The sequence below is a fragment of the Saimiri boliviensis genome, chromosome 15 (genome assembly GCF_048565385.1).
Source record: "Saimiri boliviensis isolate mSaiBol1 chromosome 15, mSaiBol1.pri, whole genome shotgun sequence".
NCBI lineage: Eukaryota > Metazoa > Chordata > Mammalia > Primates > Cebidae > Saimiri > Saimiri boliviensis.
In genome coordinates this window covers 66,373,938-66,396,650 of record NC_133463.1, presented here as the reverse complement: position 1 = coordinate 66,396,650, position 22,713 = coordinate 66,373,938, and the positions used below count along the sequence as shown (strand labels likewise).

Genomic DNA, 22,713 nt, shown 5'->3' with positions numbered 1-22,713 from the left:
GAAACGTCACAGACACCGCCCACTCGGCTAACTGTCTCCGAGCGGAGCCAGGCGGGATTGGACTGGACTCCAGGGCCGGAAAGGACGGACGGGTTGAGTAGCCAATCACCAACTGCGCTCCAGCCAGAGGGGAGATGTTTATGGGAAACGCGGTTTCCAGGGTGCATTTCCTAGTCTTGTCCCAGCATTAGAATCTTCTGTTTAGTTCCTTGCGGAGCATTTTCTCTTAACAAGCCTGAGGTACGTAGTATTACAGCTAAGAGACAGGTTAAAAGTATTTGTTCAGTCGCGTACAGGTGTAACTGGACACCTGCGGTTCGAATTTAGAAAGCAGGATTCCTAAGCTTGTACTCTTCTCTGTGAGGTGATACGCGCTTGCCAGTCGGTCTTGGTCGCTGCTCAGATGTTTTATTCTTTGAGTTTTCCGAAGCCGCTAAGCAAAAAAAATTATCAACACACACACTTCTTTCTGACTCTGGCACTTATCACTGTCTGATATTTTATAACTTTAGATTCGTTTATTTTCAGACTTTATTTCACCCTGTCTGCACACACACACACACACACACACTGCAAACTCCATGAAAACACGATTTTATTCACTTACTGTATTCTCAACACCTAGTGATTGACACAAGTATCAGTAAATACTTGCTGAAGGATTGAGTGACATGATAAATGCAAGAAAAATCAAAATAAAATGTCTCTCACCTCTTGCTGTTTGTCTCCGAAGTTGGGGGGAGTCAAGAATGTAAAATTGGTGATGGACACAAACATTGAAATTTTTTAGAAGTATCTGAATGCTCCATTATACGGGCTTTTCAGGAAATGGTTACTAAATAAGGAATAGGAACCATGGTGGAGATTTTAAACATGGTAATTCGCAGGTATTCAGTGAGCAATTACCATTAGACAAATACTGATTGAGCACCTACTATGTGCTGGGTGCTAGGAATGAAGATAGAGAACTGAGCAAAGCAGGCAAAAGCCCCGCTTCCGTGTTTGTCATGGAGACAAACGGAACACTATTGTGATGAGTGTCTTGAAGCAGAAGTTCTTGATATTCAGGGCGCTAAGAATTTAGGAGATTGAGAACAAGCTGAAGGGAGCAGTGTGGGACCTGAAGGCAGACAGGGAAGGATCCCTGGAGGCTCTTCTAACCCATGTCAAGCAGTTGAGAATTTATAGTGTAAAGTAGCAATCCATTGAAGAGTTTCAAGGCTAGAGGAATAATTTTAAGTATTCACTTTAGAAGATTTATTCTGGTTGCTAAATGGGGAATAGATGGTGTGTCTGTATTGTCTTCTCTCCCAAAGGGTAATGATGATAATGATGATAACCTGTGTAGAGGACAGAGACAGAGTAACTTTGAATAAATATTTAGTAAGCAGAATCTAGACAACTTGATAGTGACTGGATTAGGAGCATGAAGAAATGAAAGAATTAAGGATGGCACATATTTATGCTTTCATGTGAAACTTCAGGTGAAATTTATGTCATTTACTACAACAGGATACACTGAAGAAAAAATAAGTTTCAGAGAAATTATGCTTTATGTTAGTTTCCCCTTGCATATGTAATAAATTACTACACACTTTGTGGCTTAAAACAACATACATTTGGCTGGGCACAGTGGCTCATGCCTGTAATCCCAGCACTTTGGGAGGCCAAGGCAGGCGGATCATGAGGTCAGGAGTTCAAGACCAACCTGGCCAATATGGTGAAACCCTGTCTCTACTGAAAATACAAAAACTAGCTGGGTATGGTGGCTTGGATCTGTCGTTCCAGCTACTCTGGAGGCTGAGGCAGGAGATTCGCTTGAACCCGGGAGGCGGAGGTTGTGGTGAGCTGAGATTGTGTCACTGCACTCCAGCCTGGGCGACAGAGTGAGACTTTGTCAAAACAAAACAAAACCCCAAAAAACAAAAAAATCCACATATTTTATTATTTACAGTTTTTTAGCTCAGAAGTCTGAAATGGTTCTCTCTGAACTACGCTCAAAGTGTTAGCAGGGCTGTGTTCTTTTCAGGAGGCTCTCAGAAGGAATCTGTTTCGTTGTCTTTTCCAGTTTTTAGAAGCTTCCCCAATTCTTTGGCTCATGACCACTTCCATCAACTTCAAAACCAGCTTTCATCATTTTCAAAGTCATAATTGGCTAACTGAGTATGCCATATCCCTGGTTTTGAGTCCTCTGCCTCTCTCTTTCTCATTTAAGTATCCTTTTGATTATATAGAGTCCACCTAGATAATCCTGGATATCTCTTTATTTTAAGGTTAGCTATTTTGCAACTTCAGTTCCATCTGCTACCTTAATCTACCCTTGTCATGGAACATAGCATACAGATTCTGGGAATTAGGATGTGGACATCTTTGGAGGAGTAATATGCCTCCAAACCAGACTGTCCCTAAATTCAGACTCACATAACTAAAAACCTGACATCTTTACTTGGATGGCTACTTGGCATCTAAAATTTATGCCTGAAACTCAACTTGATCCCTCCCAACCTTCTTCTACTGTACTTTTTTCCATGTCATTGTCTGGCACCACTATGCATTTAGTTGCCCATGCTGGCTTCTCTGGTTCCCACCCTACTTCCAAGTCATCAGAAAATACAATGAACTCTGACTTTTAAATATATCTTGTATATGACCAATTACTTCACCTCTTTCACCCTAGTCCAAGCTGCCTTTCTCTCTTATTTGGAATGTTAGATAACAATCAAGAGTCTCCTAATTGATCTGCCTTCCTGCTACACTTACCCCATCCAGGCACTCTTGTTACAACACTCACAGGCAAACTTAAAAGTTAAGTCAGGTTGTGATTCTCCCCGGCTGACTTATCCTCTCATCATGCCTAGAAAAAAATCCAAAACTACATGACCTGCACATCTCCACATGTGCTGGCCTAGGCCTTTCCTGCCCTCCCAGCTCTGAGAGCTCTCCCCTTACTCCAGATACATTCACCTCCTTACGATTTCTTGTGCACTCAAAGTTCATGTCATTTTGCAGCCATTTCTTTTGGTCTGGGATGCTCTTCTCTCAGCTGTCTCTCCAGGTAGTTGTTTACAGTGGTCTTTTCTGGCTACCCCACTTAAAATAGCTTGCATTCATTTTTTGTTGCTGCTGGAAAAAATTATCAGAATTTAGGGACTTAAAGCAGCAGAATTTTTTGTCCCCGTTTTCTTACTGATTGTAAGCTGACTGCCATTCCTAGCTTCCATGATATGCCACATTTCTTGGCTTGTGGCCCCTTCCTCCATCTTCAAAGCTAGCTGTGGCAGTCAAGTCTCCCTCATGCTTTAAATTTCTTTTGCATCGTCTTCCACTGTCATTGTCACATATCTCTAACCTTTCACTTTTCAGGACCCATGTGATGATACTGAGTTCATCTACATTATTCTAAATAATCTCCCCACCTTGAGATCTTTCACCTTAACCACATCTGTAAAATTCCCTGTTCCATGTAATGCAGCCTAGTCATAGCTTCTAGGAATTAGAGGGTTAACATCTTCGTGGGGCCATTATTCCACCCACCATTCAGCCCTCTCCATCTCTCTATCTATTTAGCCTGCTTCATTTTTTGTAGTGTTTCTCACAAACTGACGTTGTTTTTCACTATTTATCCCTTCAGCGAAACAGTAAATTTCATGAAACTAGAAATTGTCTCTTTTGGTTACTTCAGTAGATTCAGCACCTATAGTAGTACCTAAACACATAATAAGTGCTCAATAAGCAGGTGATGAAAAAACCAGGAGTTTACTCAGGGGCATCTTGGATGTGAAATGTGTGCATGATCATCAGTGGGTATATCCAGTAAGCAACTGAGTGTGTGCTGGGACCTGGTAGGGTTTTCTTTTATATGCTTGGAGAAAGGTAGAGTGAGCACAGTGGTAAGCTCAAAATCTGTGGAGTCAAACAGTCCTGAACTAAAATCCAAACCTGGCATTAGCCCAACAGTTGACAAATCACACCAACCTCCATAATAACAATGGTATTTAGCTTTGGGATTGTTGATAGGATTAAGTGAGATGCTACATATAACACACTTATAGTTCCTAGTGTATAGTAAGCATTCAATAAATGTGCACTATACTTTCCACTATGGCTAACAGTGAGGAAAATGGGTAAAGTGAGAAGTGAGGAAGAAGCTGTTCCAGGACAGAGCCAGGACAGATCCAATGGGAACACTAAGGAACAGAAAGAGGAAGAGGAGGCAACACTATTAACAATAAAAATTGGGAAGAGCTACAAAGGTCAGAGGAAAATCAGGAGAGTATCCTGCCATGGAAGTCACAGGAAGAATAGATTGTTTCAGGAAGGAACTTGTGCTGAACAGTATCAGACACTGCTGAGAGATTAAGCAAAATAATCCACACAAAGAAAGTATTATCTTAAATCACAGAAGAAGATTTTAGCACAAAATTATTACCCGTAGTCCCATAGTTAGGGAATGAAACAGACTTAATTTCTATACAATATCTCTTCTGCCTTAGTTTCATTTTTTTTGCAAAAGAATGTCTGTTTTTCAGCAGGGAACCCAGCGTGGAGGCTGTATGTCCCAGCCTTCCTCAAGGACATGGCCTTGACAAGGCTATTTCACTAAGTTCTGTCCCATCAGCTGTAAGTATGTATGACATGTGAGGTTACTTGCAGTTGGCCTTAGAAAAACGGGGCCTCCAGTTCCTTCTTCCTACTAACTGGGATGTAGAAATCATGGCTGCAGCCTAGCTAAGTGCTTATTTGGGAGTTTTCTGTCACATACGACTGAATTTGATACTAATTTACCACTTCTGAAGAAATTTGCCCTAAGCTCCATGTTGTTTTGTCTGATACCAGAGTAGTTTCTTCTAAAACAATGATTCATTGCCTCTGCTTTAAATTACCCAGAAGACAAACTGGAATCCTTCTTGACCTGAATCACTACCTGCAGCAGTGCCCCTAGCTCTTGTGTAATTGCAGGATTGGAGCTAGCTTTCTGTATGTTGTTATGGGAAGTATTGGCCTTTACAGTTTCTAGCACCTGGGAGACGTGAACAATTCTGGGATGGTTTTGTGGAGTCAGGACACCAGTCGTTGAATCAAAAGGCTACATACAGGCTACAGTATTTAGTCTCAACCTAAGACTCAATATTTGAGAATACACTGAGTGGAAAGCAGCAGGCTTTGGGGGTAGGAATGGGAGAAATATAGACTCAAGAAAGATTTGAGGGGCTGCAATGGAAGAAAGGCTCCCCACAAGTCAGCATAGTGTGTTCGACTTGTCATTAAATAGTTTGGTGGTTCTGGACTGACTTATAAACTAGGTGTTTCACTCTGGTACTTTCCATTGTATTACACATGCCATGGAAAAGCTTCAGAATAATCTACGTCCATTTGGAAATATCACTGCATAGGACCTACCAAAAGAAAGGGATCTTACTGAGCCATCACTACCGCGACCTTGGACTTCAGTAGTAATGCAGAAATGCACCACTTTCTACGCAGTTTATTCATGACTAATAGCTTCTGTTTTTCAATTCAGCCACTCATGAGCCAGAATATTCCCTCTGGATAGAGAATTATTGAATTCAAACAAACACTTATTGGGCACCTGTAATTGGTCAAACTAACAAGCATTTAGGTTCATTTAAACTTTTGCCCAGACCTAATTAGCATTCCAATTTAACAAACTGTGCTAACTGGTCCCTGAAGGTTCATTAGTAAAGGTTTCTTATGCTTCCCAATGCTCACTTAGAATCTCATACTTAAGAAGTGCATGAATTAAATCACAACTTCACATTCACGATTGATACCTCCTTTATGTTTAGAGAATTTGCATGGCTTGGTCAACTGTTTTGGACAGCTTAATTGCCTAATATTTCCATTTTATACATGTCACAGTTATTGCTAACTGAAGGTCAATGTTTGGAAACACTTAGCCAGGATCAAGAAATATTTGGGAACATTGTTACTGGAGGCACAAGGCTGTAATGAAATAAACACAGTTTGGGATGAAAGGAGTCAAGTTACCTATGAAGTTGCCTGTTGTTTGTGGTTGATTGTCCTACAACCACATGTACTAACACATGATGGATGCTGCTTTGTTTTGCTAAAAGTAAATATTCTGCTTCCTCTTTTAAAGTGTTATAGTCATCAAACTAATAAAAATTATTATGACTTTTGTGATTGCTGATATTTCAAGGTGAGTAGTAAATGAGAGAATCAAGCAGATAATTCACCTGCCAGAATTTCCAGGACTGTTTTCTGCTATAGTTGATCTTGAACTTCTGTGTTTTCATATTTTTTCATAGAGTACTACATGGAAATATCTTTTGAATTATTGTAAATGGCCTAAAGAGTAGTCTTCATATTTTATACTGTATTACAGTGATTGAATACTTGTTCAATGATACCTATAGTGCCTGTTCTTTCCCTGCCCCAAACCAGAAAAATCTACTGCTTCATTTTCTCCTTCCTTCCTTCCTTCTCTTTCTTTCTTTTTTTTTTTTTTTGTTATTTTTTGAGACAGGGTTTTTGCTCTTATTGCCTAGGCTGGAGTGCAATGGTGTGGTCTTGGCTCACGTCACAACCTCCGCCTCCCAGTTTCAAGCGATTCTCCTGCCTCAACCTTCTGGGTAGCTGGGATTATAGGCATGTGCCACCACGCCCAGCTAATTTTGTATTTTTAGTAGAGACAGGGCTTCTTCATGTCAGTCAGGCTGGTCTAGAACTCCCAACCTCAGGTGATCTGCCCACCTTGGCCTCCCAAAGTGCTGGGATTACAAGCATGAGCCACTGCGCCCGGCCTACTGCTTCATTTTCTAATGGGTGACATCTGAAAAACCAGAGTAGCCTGTTTGTTTTAAAAACGTGCTAAGTTCTCTTGCTTCAGAAAGAAATGTTTTACAATCAATTTTGTTGAGTTAGGGTAATGATATTAAGTGAAAAATACATATACAATAAAATATTTTATACATTCTGAGGGATAAAAAATAAAGATATTATAGTCAAGATAATTCTCTTGTGGGGACCTTGTATAAAGGCTGAATTCCGAGCAGACCTTTGGATGAGGAGAATCAAAATGGTGAGGAAGAGGAAGGAACTTCTTATGTATTGGCAGAGGATGAAACCAGTAAATCAGGGGTGAGGAATGATAAGACTTTAGGATAGAGAAATCTCGTAGGAAAGGACTTATTTGCCACATGCCAAGTTTTCAGAAAGGACCAGTTGTGACAAAAAGCATTTTATTCACTCCTTCCCAAGATCAAAGAGGTGATTGTGTGGTGAGTCGGGGTCTGGGATTCCCCCACCTTTTCTCTCTCTTCCTAAGATTGGCCCTCTGAACAGAATAGTGCCTTCTCCTCCATTCCTCAAGCTCTCTCCCTTCCCTGCCAGGGATTGGCAGTCAATTCAAGGGGAAGTCAATACTAAGCCATATTCTGTAATCTAGCTTTATCAATAATAGGGCTGCTATGTTACCTTGCATCTCTCTGTGTACCCATTTCTGATCTGAGAGGGCAAGAGAAAATAATATTATGACCTTTAAATCTCAACGTGTGGTTTAATAGCAAAAGAAATAGAAAATTAAGACAAATTCACTTGTCTTCCTGAAATTCTGCTTTCATCATGTCAGTTTCTGCATATTTCCTTGTAAGATTCCAATGGTCTCCATAAAAAGGCTCAGTTCTCTGATTTTCAAAGCCTCCTATTGTTTACTTCCACTCTACTAGAGCAACCCTTTTTTTTTTCTTGCTGTATTAAGGAGGTTGACAATGGTATTTGACATCCTCTCTTCCACTTTACGTTCTTCTTCCTTAGCCTTTTCTGTGCCATATGACTCCTGGTCACAGCTGATTGGATTAGGATGACCATGTGGCCCAAGGGCAGCCAATTTCTAGGCTGGCCAGTGATGTGTAACTTGGTCTGGTACAAAAAGCTTTACCCAAGCAGGAATGAAGATAATAACCTGGACCAATTGGATTGTCTCTCTCAGGACTTTGAATAGGGAAGTAGAGTGAATTAGATAAAGGAAAAGGTGCCAGAGGAGAAGTGAACCCAAAGAGAAGAAGGACCTGAGAGAGAGACTGGTAGTATTAGGAGAGAAGACTGGAGTGAAGTTGCTCTTGGGTAGTGGCCTAGTGTACTCTCTATTTTCTCTACTTTATTTAACCTTGGAGGGCATCCTTTCTTCACTAGCTGGTCACAACGTTGCATGTAAAATATGGAATCCAGAACATGCCCTGGGGACCTTGTGCGCTCTGCTCATGTCCTCCTTCCTTAGTTCTTGCGTCTCTTCCACCCGTGTACTGTTCCTTCAACAGCAGTAGTAAACTTTGGCAATTGTATTTTTATTTGTGTATCTATTTATTCCATAACTCTTCTAGTAGGCTGGGAGCAACATGTGGGGGCAAGGATTAGTGCATTTTTGTTCACCACTGTGTTCTTAGCATTTTGCTCAGTGCCTTGGCATGGCAGATTATTAATATTCATTGAATAAATGAATGATTTTCCCCAGTTCTGCTCATTTCCCTCTACCTTTCTCAAGTCCAGACTAAAGACCCTTCACTTATTTCTCTGTCTCAGTGTTGCCTTCTTTGGTCTTTTAATTGCATTTATAGTTTAACCACTACAAGGCATTTATTATACTACTGTTCTTTCTTTCTTTCTTTCTTTCTTTCTTTTTTTTTTTTTTTTTTGAGACAGAGTTTTGCTCTTGTTACCCAGGCTGGAGTGCAGTGGCACAATCTTGGCTCATTGCAACCTCAGCCTCCTGAGTTTAAGCAATTATCCTGCCTCAGCCTCCCGAGTAGCTGGGACCATGCCCAGCTAATTTTTTTTATTTTTAGTAGAGGTGGGGTTTCACCATGTTGACCAAGATGGTTTCGACCTCTTGACCTCATGATCCACCCACCTTGGCCTCCCAAAGTGCTGGGATTGTAGATGTGACCCGCCATGCCCAGCCACTACTGTTATTTCTTAGTTGTGTTATGTATTCAAAGTTAATTTTTACATGAATGAAAGCAGATATAGTGACTCTTTCCGTACACCCCTTCCTTATCCAAAATGCCTAACATTATTATTTTTTATTTTTGTAGAGACAGAGGGTTCTCACTATGTTGTGCAGACAGGCCCTGAATTTCATGGCCTCAAGCAGTTCTACTACTTCAGCCTCTCAAAGTGCTGGGATTATTGGCATAGCCACCAAACCAGACCCTTTAATTTTTTAAAATTATTGTTTAATCTCACTCCACATCCAGTTTATAAAAATCTTTGAAAGTAGGTACCATATCTTCTTTTTAAAAATCAAGTAGCATTTATTATCTTAACATTTTATTTCTTGCTAAGGTAAAATTCATATACAATAAAACTGCATATATTTAAAGTGAACAATTTGATACGTTTTGACATATATTTACACTAAAAATCTATTGCCACAACTAAGGTACCAAATATTTCTATCATCTCCAAAAGTTTCTATGTATCATTTGCACTTCATCTTTCATTGCCTTTCTACCTCAGATAACTGCTGGTCGATTATAGGTAAACTTAGATTTTCTAAACTTCTGTAAAAATGGAAATATACAGTAAGCACCCATTTTAAAAACATAATGGATTCTTTTATTAGATATAATAATTTCCAGAGTAACTCCACATTGATGCATATATTAGTAGGGAAGTACCTTTTGGTGGCTGAATACTATTCCATTATACGGTTACACCATATTTTCTTTATTCACTACTGATGAACATTTGAGTTATTTCTAGTTTGAGATCATTGCAAATGAAGCTGCTATGAATTTTTGTGTGCAAGTCTTTATGTGGACATATGTTTTCATTTCTAGAGGTGAGATAACTGGGTTATGGATGGCATATGTTTAACTTTCCAAAAGTCTGCTAAAGTGTTTTCTAAAGTGGTTGTATGCTTTTACATTCCCACAAGCAGTTTATAAGGACACAACACCTTCAACACCTGATATTGCCCATTTTTAAAAAACATTTTTAGCTATTCTAAAAGATGTTCAGCCTGGATGCAGTGGCTCATGTCTATAATTTCAGCAATTTGGGAGGCCGAGGTAGATCACTTGAGGCCAGGACTAACCTGAGCAATATTGTGAGATCCCTCTTTCTCTACAAAGAGTTAAAATTACCTGGGTGTAGTGGTTTGTACCTGTGGTCCTTGCTACTTGGGAGATTGAGGCAGAAGGATCACTTGAGCCCAAGAGTTTGAAATTGCAGTCTCAAAAAATGTTCAAAAATTAAACAAATAAATAAATGATGTTTAATGGTATCTGATTGTTTTCATTTTTCTTCTTGGTGACAAATGGTGATAAACACTTTAATGCACTTATTATTCATGTGTATATCTTTTATTTTGTGAAATGTCTGTCAAATCTTTTGCCCAGTTTTAAATTGGCAAATTGTAAGAATTCTTTAAATATTCTGGTTTCAAGTCCTTTGTCTGAAATGAGTTTTAAATTTTAAATATAGCTTCTTGATATGGAACTTTAAGTCATTGAGAATGTGCTGTATTTTTCTCATTCTTTGTATTTTGAGTTATTTTGGATTCCATCTGGATATTCTCAACGTTTTGTTATATTGACTTTGGGGTATTTTATATTCCTCTGAGAAATTTTGCTAATGTTTTCCTTTTTAAAATACCTACTAACTTGTTATCTGTCTCACACATACATGGTTAAGGGGTCACCCTGAACTATTTTTGTTTTTTGTACATAGAACTAGACGATCTATTCATCTGCTTCTCTACCTTCTGGTATTCCTTCCTTATTTTCCTATGGTAGCTGTTGTTCTAGCCACTTTCCTTGGTTCCTGCAGGCAGAAAGACAGTGGGGCTTCCCACGTAGTTTTAGCTTCCTGTACTGCAGCGAGATTCGGCAACCGTAGCCCAACTTTGAGTCAAAACCATAGAGAAACACAAAACTCACCCCCATTCTTGCAGCTGCTCCAAGGTTCCCGTTACCTCTGTAATCTGCCTGCTTCTGTTTACTTGTCAAAATTTTTAGGTTTGATTTCCCTCCCGCCAGGATCAGTAGTTGTTTTGGGTAGAAAGATGGTTCTGTGAGTTACACTGTCATACAGGAACTAAAATTTCAACCTGTATTCTGTTTTATAGTCTCTTAGGGCCAGAGCCAGGGTTGAGAGAGCAGGTCATCATTTTTCTTTCTGCTTCTCTATGAATATATGGTGCCAAGACAAACGCAAGGACATAGAGGAAGCAAACAAAAGTGAGGAATTTGGGAATCTGATTGGAGAAGAAAGTGTCAAACTTTTCCTAAGTATCACAGAATAGATATTTTGAGTCTTAGGTGAGTTGCTAATAAATGTTAATCTTCCTGCTTGTTTATGATCTCTATCATTATTGAACATCTCCTATGTACAGGCGTTGTAGTTGGTGCTTTTCATACATTATATTTCTACAAGGACTAATGATTTTTCTCAACTCTTATTTCTTATGTTAGGGAACTTTCTCAACTAAAGATTTTTCTCAACTCTATTTCTTATGTTAGGGAATGGGGCTTGGAAAGGTTAAACATATTGTTCAATGTCTCATAGTTTAAAAGTAGTGAAGTTTGGGACACGTGTGTGTGTGTGTGTGTGTGTGTGTGTGTGTGTGAGTGAGTGACCAGAGCCCTATTCCTTTTCCCTTGATCATTCGACCTCTCAGGCTCCAGTTCTACCCTAGTGTGTCCCTATATTATTCTGAGTAAAATCATTTACTTTTGTTAACATAAGGGGCTGTTGATCCCTCCCTAAGGGGTGACTATCTATGTAATGTATTTCTACAATGCACAAAAATTGGGGACTGAAGAATTTTATTTGCATTACAAAAGGAAGCCCAGTCTGGTTTCCCTAGGTAGTTCTCCTCTTTCATCTAAAAGTACACTCCAGGTACTGGCTACATAAGCCTTCAATAAAAGCTCTTTGAAATGAATTGAGTCCTTGGGAAAGTGTTTAGTGAGAGCAAGTGAATTATTGAAATAGCTGTGCCTCTTCAAAATCACATAGAACTTAAGAGATCTATTAGCACCTTGAATTGTGCCTTAACACATACATTGTAACAACTTGAAACTCATTAACAGCTTGTTCTCTGTCTCCTATGATCAATGGTTTGCTTTCACTTATTTTCTCTTGCTGTTTCACAAAAGAGATGAAGACTAATGAACAAATATACCGAATTCAGAGACATTTTATACATTCTTAAGAAGACTACCTTTTCAGAGTTAAAATATGGATTTTTTGGTCCATGAATTCTTTATCTGTCATAGAAAATATTAAGAATATTCTTAAGGATATTGTTATGAACAGAATATGAGTTATTTGTGTCTGTGAACTCAATTATTCCTGAAATAGCTATTTTATTTTTCTTTCTTTTATTTTTCTTTCTCACTCAGTGTTCTTTTAGCAAACATTTATTTAACACCTAATATGTGCCAGGCACTGTTTCAGGCCTTGGAGCTAAAGAAGAAAATAAAGAAAAACTGCCCCCCATGTGGTGGGAGAGACAGACAATAAACATTAAGTAAATACAATAATTTAACAAGAAAGCAAAGTATATCCTATGTCAGTGGTGAGAAGTACAATGGAGAAAAATAAATCAGAGAAAGGGAATAGACAGTGCTGTTTTAAATAAGGTATCAGAGAAGACCTCACATGGTACACAATCTTTAAGCAAAGACTTAAAAGAAGATGAGGTATTATGCTTTGGAGTATTTGAGTGAAAAACATTTCAGACAACTTGAAAGTCATTAACAGGTTATTATGTGTCTTATGTGATCAATTGCTTGAGGGAACAGCAAGTATAGAGACCCCAAACAGGGAGGCCTTGAGCAGGGAGCCACCTGCCATGTTCAAGACTAGCAAATAGGCCAGTGGGGCTAGCACACCACAAGGAAGGGGGCAGGAGGGGCAGGCAGCGTGAGGTTGCTACATCAGGGAGAGCGTGTATTTTGAGTAAGACATCAGGGTGGAGGGTTGGTTTTCACAGAAAAGATAAATGATCTATTTCAGCAGGATTGTTCTGAATAGAATAGACTCTAAGAGACTAAGATCAGAGGGAAAAGGCAGTTGAGGCTGTGGAAGTCGTTCAAAGGAGAGATCTTGAAGGGTTGGAACACGGGAGTGACAAAGGAAGAGGTGAGAAGTAGTCACACCCTGGATATATTTTGAAGGGAGAGCCAAAAAGGATTTGCTGAGTGGAATACGAGAGAAAAAGAGAAGTCAGGAATGAACCCAAAGTTGTGGTCTGAGCAACAGGAAAAATGTTGTTGTCATTGACTGAGAGGGAAGCCTGTGGAAGGAATATGCCAGGGATAAAAGAATAAGAACATAGTTTTTATGTGTGAGGTGTGACACATCCATCAGTCACCCAAGAAAGGGCTTAAGTTGGCAACTGGATACAAGAATCCAGAGTTTATAGGTGAGGTCCAGGCTAGAGTTGTAACTGTGGGAGTTTTCAGAATATAGATGATATGGCTGGGTGCAGTGGCTCATACCTGTAATCCCAGCATTTTGGGAGGCTGAGGCAGGCAGATCACCTGAGGTCAAGAGTTTGAGAACAACCTGACCAACATGGAGAAATCCTGTCTCTACTAAAAATACAAAAATTGGCGGGGCATGGAGGTGCATGCCTGTAATCCCAACTACTCAGGAGGCCGAGGCAGGATAATCACTTGAACCCAGGAGGCGGAGGTTGTGGTGAGCCAAGATCACACCATTGCACTCCGGCCTGGGCAACATGAGTAAGACTGCATCTCAAAAAAAAAAAAAAAAAAAGAATAGGTGATATTTAATACCATGTGTATAATTAAGATTACCATGAATTCCCAGAGTACTGTAAAATCATAAGATTTATGAGCTGAGGAATAACAAGAACAACAGACTGAGAAGGTATGGTCAGTGAGGTCAAAGAGGTGAAGGGGAAGAATAAAGTGTCTTAGAACCCAAATTAAAGAAATGTTTCAAGGAAGCCAGCAATCAATGTGTTAAATGCTGCTAACGGTCAAATAAGGTGAGGAACAACAATGTGGAAGTCATTGAAGGTTATGGTCATGTTTAAAAGTTTTATGAGGGTGGAGTGGCCAAAACACTAGCTGAAAGAAATTTTGGAGAAAATTGGAAAAGAGGAATTTCAGAGAATGAATATAAAGAATGCTTTATATTCTCTCTATATTAAAAACTTAAAATTGTTTTTTGTCTAAAAGAGAGATAGAAATAAGGAGTAGCTGGAAGCGATGGAGGGTCAAGAGAGTTTTTTATTTTAATAAGATGGGAGAAATCACAACATGTTTGTATGCTCTTGAGATTTATCCAGTGGAAACGCGGAAATGATGATGCAGAAGAGAGGGTAGAGAATTACTAGATAAAAACAGTGAGCAGGGACAGGAGGTAAGGAGACCGACAGTAATTCAGAGTACTTGGAGGGACAACTGAATACACTGGAAGAGAGAGGTGCTTGTGGAATTTTCCTGCCAATTGCCAAAACTTTTAGTTGGCAAATGGAAGATTAAAAGTTGTAAGACTGAGGCCAGGTGCGGTGGCTCACACTATAATCCCAGCACTTTGGGAAGCCAGGGTGGATGAATCACTTGAGCTCTGAGCTCAGGTGTTCAAGACCAGCCTGGGCAACATGGCAAAACTCCATGTCCACAAAAATATAGAAAAATTATCTGGGTATGGTGGCTTGCACCTGTAGTCCCCACTACTTGGGAGGCTGGGGCAGCAGGGTTGCTTGAGCCTGGGAGTTTGAGGGTTCAATGAGCTATGTTCATACCACTCTGCCCCAGCCTGGGTGAGAGAGTGAGACCATGTCTAAAAAAAGTAAAACTGCTTTTGACATTTTGATGTAGAAAATAAAGGCATAATAAATATTGTTGATTTTACTGGGAAAATTCAGAGCTGGGAGTGACTAGCTTGCTCAGCTCTTTCTTTTTTCAGGTTGAGAAAACCGAGTCCAAGTTAACAACTAGTTGTTCAGAGAACTGATACCACAACATGTTTTCCATTTCCTAGTTCTGTGCTTAACACACCGTGTTGTACTGCATGGTCATTAAAGAAGTTACCATCTTGTATTAGTCTGTTCTCATACTGCTAATAAAGACATCCCCAAGACTGGATGATTTATAAAGGAAGAGGTTTAATGGGCTTACAGTTCTACCTGGCTGGGGAAGCCTCACAATCATGGTGGAAGGTGAATGAGGAGCAAAGTCAAATCTACATGGTGGCAGGCAGCAGAGCTTGTGTAGGGGAACTCCCCTTTATAAAACCATCAGATTTTGTGAGATTTATTCACTACCATGAGAACAGCAGGGGAAAGACCCACCCCCATGGTTCAGTTATCTCCCATTGGGTCCCTCCTACAACATGTGAGAACTTTGGGATTACAATTCAAGATGAGATTTCAGGGGGGACACAGCCAAACCATATCACATCTCAATTGGTAAATATAATATTTCAAATGGAATATCTTTCTGAGAAAAAAAATCAACAAAAAGCATATTACCCATTAAGCCTATAGTAATAGGAAATCATAATGGTAGTGTTTTATATCTTTCATACTATTTCACCCAACCATGACAACATAATATGAGTTATGTATTGTTGCTGCCATTTTTGTAGATGAAAATATTGGTATGGCAAAGTAGTTAAGTTACTTGTCCAAAGTTACATGGACATAGATGGCAGAACCAGATCTTAATTCCAGGTTTTCTGAGTCAGAACTATATATCTTATTACTTCTAGTAATGAAATCTCAAATCGTGCTTGGATTATCCAAAAGGTTAAATTATTTTTAATGTCTTCTATTATGGTAGAAAAATATGTAAATCAAATGTAATTAAAATAAACTTTCACATTTTTAGGGATAAGTTTCAGCTTTCTGAAAACTATTACACTCATACAGAACTTCTTCAATGATAAATGAGATACCCAAACACCAAAGATACTGATGTCAGAAAGCAGTTCATGAAAATGGAATTGCATGGAATAAACTGCGTGGAACCCATTACAGAAGTTAAAAACTCAAGAACTGAGGTAAGCTAATTTAAATAATAAAACTCCGGTAAGCTAATTTAAGAGTCACTGATCCTTTGAGGTATGAAAATGTTTTCTCCATTTTTCTTAAACCTTGAGATCATCGGTGGAAAGAAAAGCTGATATTTGAGAGTCATGCTTTAAGAGAAAATCTCTTCCAACCCAATGAACCAAAAGTTCAAATATTTTAGAATCAAAATTTTTATAGATTTTTTTTGTGCCTGACACCCATGAACCAACTAAATGGGAGATGAAGCTAGTTGACTGAGAATTACATAAGTAAAAAATTCACTGGCTAACATTGCCTCACTTTCTCTAGTTTATCCTTGAAAGACATACTATTGATATTATCCCTGGACCAACTTATCTCAGTTTGGATGCTATGCTGCTTCCTTAAGTTTCCACGTAGAATCTTTGTTGTCTTTTGAGTCAATCTGTTTTCTGACTGAGATTTAAGTTTTACCATCTCACTGGTAGGAATGCATCTCTTATCTACTCTCTTGTCTTGAGTTTTTAGCAGCTGTTTACTACAGTGAAATGATTTTTTAAAAGGTAATAACAGTAATGACAATTTATAAAGTATTTACCAGATGGCAGTCGTTGTGCAAAAACACTTCAAAACTGTTTGCACTCATTTTTATTCTATCAATAACCTTATGTAGATAGTCCTCTTCCTCCTCATTCCCTTCTCCTTCTCCTTTTTCTTCTCTTTCTTCTTCCCTTCCCCTTCTCCTTCCCCTTCCACTTCCCCTTCCTCTTCCCCTTCCCCTTCCCCTCCTCTTCTTCCTCCTCCTCCTCCTCCTCCTCCTCCCCCTCCTCCATAAGGTCTCACTTTGGCAGAGTGCAGTGGTGCGATAAAGGCTTATGCACCTTGACCTTCTGAGGTTAAGTAATCCTCCTGCCTCAGCCTCCAGAGTGTCTAGGACCACAGGCACACACCACAATCACAGGCTAATATTTTTTTAATTTTTGATAGAGATGAGGTCTCTCTATGTTGCTCAGATGTTTCCCAGGCTTGTCTCAAACTCCTGGGCTGAAGGGACTCTGGCACCTCAGTGTCCCAAAATGCGGGGATTACAGGCATGAGTCACCATTCCCAGTTTTATTCTTCCATACAGATGAGTAAGCTGAGGTTTAGAGAAATTTGGTAACTTTCCCCAGGAACCTGCAGATAGTAAACATTTCTCATCTGACTCTGGGATTCTTTCATGGCTGAGGGACTTAGGGAAAGGCTAGAAACTGTCTTGCTCTTATGAGACCCCTTAGGGAGAAAGCTGGAAAGGTAAGAAGGAACAAGTCGACAATAAGGCCTTTCTGGCAGTTGGGGATCTGCTTCTAGCTAAAAATCTCTGTAGTCTTCAGAAAGGGAATTGTTTTGGGGGCCACCAGCTTGGAGATACACCAAGTAAATTTTGGATTTTACTTGTGTGATCTTCTACAAGTCGAGAATCACTATTCTAATTGAGTGAATGCTTAAAATTCATCCTGGTATTGAAATTAATGCTATAATAAAAATGCAAACCAGACAGAAGTCAAAGCAACGTGATTGTGAAATTGACATTGTATATAGTTTCTTTTCATATCTCTTGAAGGTCTTCACAATGACATGAATAGCAACATACTGTTCTTGTCCCTTTTTTTGGTCTCACATTGAAAATACTGATCATGGCCTGTAATCCCAGCACTTTGGGTGGCTGAGACAGATGGATCTCCTGAGGCCAGGAGTTCAAGACCAGCCTGAGCAACATGGTGAAAACCTGTCTCTGCTACAACAAAAATTAGTCAGGTGTGGTGGCATACGACTTGTAGTCCCAGCTACTTGGAAGCCTGAGGTACCAGAATTGCTTGAATTTGGGAGGTGCAGGTTGCAGTGAGTTGATATCAGCCGTTAGAATCCAGCCTGAGCAACAGCGTGAAATGCTGTCTCAAAACACCAACAACAAAACATTTATTGTGTTGGTTTTTCTGAGTTTGCATGCTCCAGCTCACTCAAAGTGAAACCTATGAGCCTTGTCTTTGCTTCCCATTCCCTTATCTCTTTCCTTCTTGTCCTTTGACACTGTAGTCTTGTCTTACTTTTGCTTATCAGATCTTGGAGTTTATTCCAAGGGGCTTTGATCTTACTTGGATTGTCAGGTTGGATTCTCTACACTGGCGTATCTCAACACTGAAATCCCTTCATTTCAGCATGCTCTCCCTTCTGCCCAGGGCTATGCCAGAGTGAGTAGATCTGTGTAATTCCAGTACCTACTTTTTCTCCCTTACCTTATTCTCTTGTTTTGAGTACAGGGCCATGTTTCATTTATGCAGCCTATTCATTCATTTATTTATTCAATCACTCTTTATTTATTTAAATCAACAGCATATTAAGACACAATTCTTTCCAATATTGAGAAATTTGTTCATTAATGTTCTTACAATTTTTCCTAAGTCTCTTGAGTTCTATAGCATTTCTATCAGGTTGCACGTAAAAAAATAAAAATATACACTGGGGCATTTCAAGAATTAATAGAAAAGCTTAAGAAATCAAAATTCACTTGCAAGCACATTTCTATAAAAAGCCAACTAAAGTGGAATTAAAGACAAAGCAAGTTGAATAAATGTAATTTAAGTCTATTACAGTATTTTTTTTCAGGTCTAAATATAAGGAAAGGTATAAATTTTTATACCTATTTTGGACAGAATGTAAAACTGAGGGAACTGCTTTAATTCAAATTCTACCACATCCAATGTTTATCCTAATCCACAAAATTGAAGAAGTTTTTTGGTTTTGGAGATGTTAATTTCCGTATTGTTGAAAACATAACGCTTTCTTTCACTCTGTAGGAAGAGGAGTTCTGTACATGTTGAGGACAATTTAAAAAAGACTAGACTTTTCACTTGCCCATTTCCCCAGTTACTGTCATCATTAGAACTGTCATAGTTTTGTGTTGATGACTGCTTGGAAACAGAAATCAGGCGAGAGTATTAATGTATCAAGAAGGAGTTTTTAAAGGAATTTAACATCTTTGGTTCAAACTGTGAGGTTAACGTGGACAGACAACATTGAAATCAATGGCATATGCATCATTTTCTGTAAAATGTGTGATGCTTTGGACCTTGAGAAGAGAAGGAAAGGGCTTGTGGTCCTGCTTTTAAAGAGCGTGCAAGAAGGGAAACAGTAGAGCATCTGGGGCCAGAACACACAGACCTGCCACCAAAACTAAGCAGCTGCAGCACATATCTTTTCTTTCATGAACATGTTAATGAGGAAAAATGTCTTAAATATTGTGTGGTTAAAACATGTGTAATCGTGTGCATGCACAGACAAATACCCACTAAAAACTCAGCACCACTTGGGTAAATAACAATTTAATTTTTAAAAGACCCCCAGTCATGGCACGATGCAGTTACAATTTTAACAAGTAACTACAAACTTTAATTAACTAAGCTCTGAATTGCAAACTGTCCTAAGCTACATGAGCATTATGTGCTAAACACTATGGAATGGGACTAGCTGACTTAATTCTAGTAATCAAGTTAATACATAAGAGATTCATTGAGTATTGTCCTTTCCTACATTTTATTAATGGTTTGTATGAAACTCAATTACATAACAGAATTGCTTCCAAATTCCAGACTACATTCCTAATTGAATCAAGAGAAAATAAATAGCAATAAAAGGCAAACTCTGGGAAATGAAACAGTATACGTGATTCAAATATGGTTGAATATAGTTTCTTGGTGTGTGTTTTAATCATATCTTTTCTTCTTCATGTTCATCTTGATTTCTGTGTTTATTTTGGAAGTCTAGAATTTATTCTTATAATAGTTTATTTAAAAGAGAACCTCTGAATTTAATGACAATTTAGAAGTTCTCTATTTTCTTTGAAATGTATTCTATATGTTAGTACTTTGGTAAAATGCATTATAATAGCATATTTAAGATAGTGCTAAGAATGTAGCAAACATTCAACAAATATTTGTAAAACTAAATGCATTCCTGCTTGTGGCCATCCAAGTGATGGTTGTTCTATATTTCCTCTCCCTCTTCCTGTCTATGAAGTAAAGCCTATCTATACTGTATGTATGATGTCTTATAGGGTTCTCAAAACTCAACATATCCAGAAAGAAATTCATTCTCTTTCATTCATCCATCTATGATTCACGTCATCAACATCTGCTTAGTCATGCAAGCCAGGAGCCTTGAACTCATTCGTTATGTCTTCCTCTCTTTCAACCCCTGACCGTATCTGTCCTATGTGTCTCCACTTCTCCATACCCATGACCACCAGTTTAGTGTAGTATATCTTTGTCTATGCCAGGTGTCTCCAAACTTTTTACACAGGGGACCAGTTCACTGTCCCTCAGACCGTTGGAGGGCCGCCACATACTGTGCTCCTCTCACTGACCACCAATGAAAGAGGTGCCCCTTCCTGAAGTGTGGCAGGGGGCTGGATAAATGGCCTCGGGGGGCCACATGCGGCCCACGGGCCATAGTTTGGGGATGCCTGGTCTATGCTGTCATAGCATGCTCCTGAATGGCCTACTTCTTTCTTTTTGTTTTCAGTTATTCTGCACTCTGTTAATCAGGATTATTTTTCTGAGATACGAGTTTCATCCTTTCATTAACTTCTCTCCAAGTATAAGATGGAATTTAAACTGCTCAGCAGAACATATGAGAAACTACAGCGAATAGAATACAGCAGAAATAATGGGCTACCACTTACAAGCTTTGGTTATGAAAGAAGACTTTGGCTTTTGTATTGGGTACTCAGCCTCATTTGCTCTCTCACCTGCTTTGAAGGAAGATAGCTGCCAGGTTGTGAGTCACCCTATGAAGAGGTCCATGTTGCAAGGAACTGAGGGAGGCCCCTGGCAAAGAGGCAGTGAGGAAATAAGACCTTCTAGTCCAACATCCTATGAGAAACTGAATCCTGTCTATAACTACATGAGAGAGCTTTTGAAGAAGACTCTTTCTCAGCAATAGAAAAACATACTGTTTTATAATAAGGCATCTATTGCTTGCCACTATCCTTCAAAAAGGATCAGTTTTAGACCTACTGATGCAGGATATTTTCTTGACCCCTTCACAGAACTTGTGACAGGGGTGCCCCATTTACTTAGTCTGTTTCACTTAACATCTTGTGGTAGGGAGCGTGCAAGTGAACGAGTGTGGGAACTGGAGCCAGTGAGTTCCGGAACTGGCCAGGAGCCCAGTAGGAGTTCACACAGGTCCTCTAGGCTCCACCCTTCCTGGGAGGGAGCATATAGGCGTGAGAGTGCAGTAACTGGCTAGCCACTTCAGTGGTGGCAGAGGCAAACTTTGTGCAGACCCCATTGCAACATCCAAGTTGGGGAGCCTGTGACCCCAACGCTTCAAAGAGTGTGTTACAATGCTCTCTTAGCTCCGCCGTTCTTGGACAGCAGTGTGATATCAGCTCAGTGGGACCTTTGCCTCATTGCTTGGACTGGTTGCCCTCTACCAGTGAGGGCAAATGGCCAGTTTGTCAGCCTTTTTGGGTACCTGCATTTGGTACATCCCCAATTCTTATCTGCTTTCCAAGAGGAATGAGGTCATGCAGACAAATTGAAGGATGGTAAATGTGGATAATTTTATTGAGTGATAAAAGTGGCTCTCAGCGAGAGGGGAGGTGGGAAAGGGGACGGGAAAAGCAGGCTGTACTCCCCTGAAGTCAAACTGCCTCTCTCTTTCTCTCTTTTGAAGTCAAGTTGCCTCATCCAGCCACCATCTCTGAAGTCAAAGTTAAAGTCAACCTTTTCCTGCTGTCCAGCCTTCTTTCCTCTGCCAGCTGAATCCGGGGTCTTTATAGGCACAGGATGGGGGCAAGGTGGGCCATAGGTAGTTTTGGAAGAGGCAACATTCAATTGGTAAAAAGACATTATTTAGAAAGAACCAGTTGGGAGAGAGCAGGCACACAGAGATGGAAGTTCTCACTTTGGACTGCAGGTTTTGGGCTTTTCAGCTGGAAGCTGGGGGTTTTGCCAGGGACACACTGCTGTCTGCCTAGAATTTCTCTATCACCACTATGTGCTATCCAGGTACTAAGCTAGGATAGTAGTTCAGTTATAAAAAAGATGAAGGCCATTTGTTCTTTTGCTGGATGTTTTTCTCTCAACTACTTCTTGTCTGCCTACAAGCATGCCCAGGTCTTTTCTATCTTATACAAATCAAAATGGAAATCCCTAAAAGTTATTCCCTCTTCCCTGATATTCTCTCAAACTACTACTACTACTACTTTCTCTTCTCAAGCAATGACAGATTCTTAGAACAAAAAGACCGCTGTTTTTTGTTCTGTTCACAAAAATGAACAAAATGAAAGCAAGAACAGGCATGCGCTTGGGACATAGTAAAAGGCATAGAAAAATTCATGTAGGACATTATAGGCCACAGTAAAAAACTTAGTTTTATAGCAAGTACAGCATCGTTAGTGGTAACTAAAACACAGTTTTATCCATTTGGTACTATAGGCTTAGTGTCTAGACTAGTCTATGAGCTTGTCAATGGCTTTGTTTAAATCTGAAAGAAAAATTATTGGCTTCAAAATAAGAAAAAAAACAACACCCTGGAGAAATAAAAATGAATAAAAGTATAATTAAATGTCTAAAGAATATAATACGTTAAGTGTAATTCGATCCAACTCTACTTAAATATAAACTTAAACATAAAGGTAATCCACAAGAGCA

The 22,713-nt window shown here is 39.4% G+C and overlaps 1 long non-coding RNA gene across 1 annotated transcript in view; it reads left to right on the top strand.

Annotated features, from left to right (window-relative positions):
* Nucleotides 1-165: 165 nt before the first annotated feature.
* The window catches only part of LOC141581487 (uncharacterized), a 474,675-nt gene continuing 452,127 nt past the window's right edge, over nucleotides 166-22,713 (top strand). Inside the window, exons 1-2 of the long non-coding RNA XR_012514157.1 lie at nucleotides 166-240; nucleotides 15,855-16,026. This is a non-coding gene — a long non-coding RNA (uncharacterized LOC141581487). The remainder of the gene's footprint in view (nucleotides 241-15,854; nucleotides 16,027-22,713) is intronic.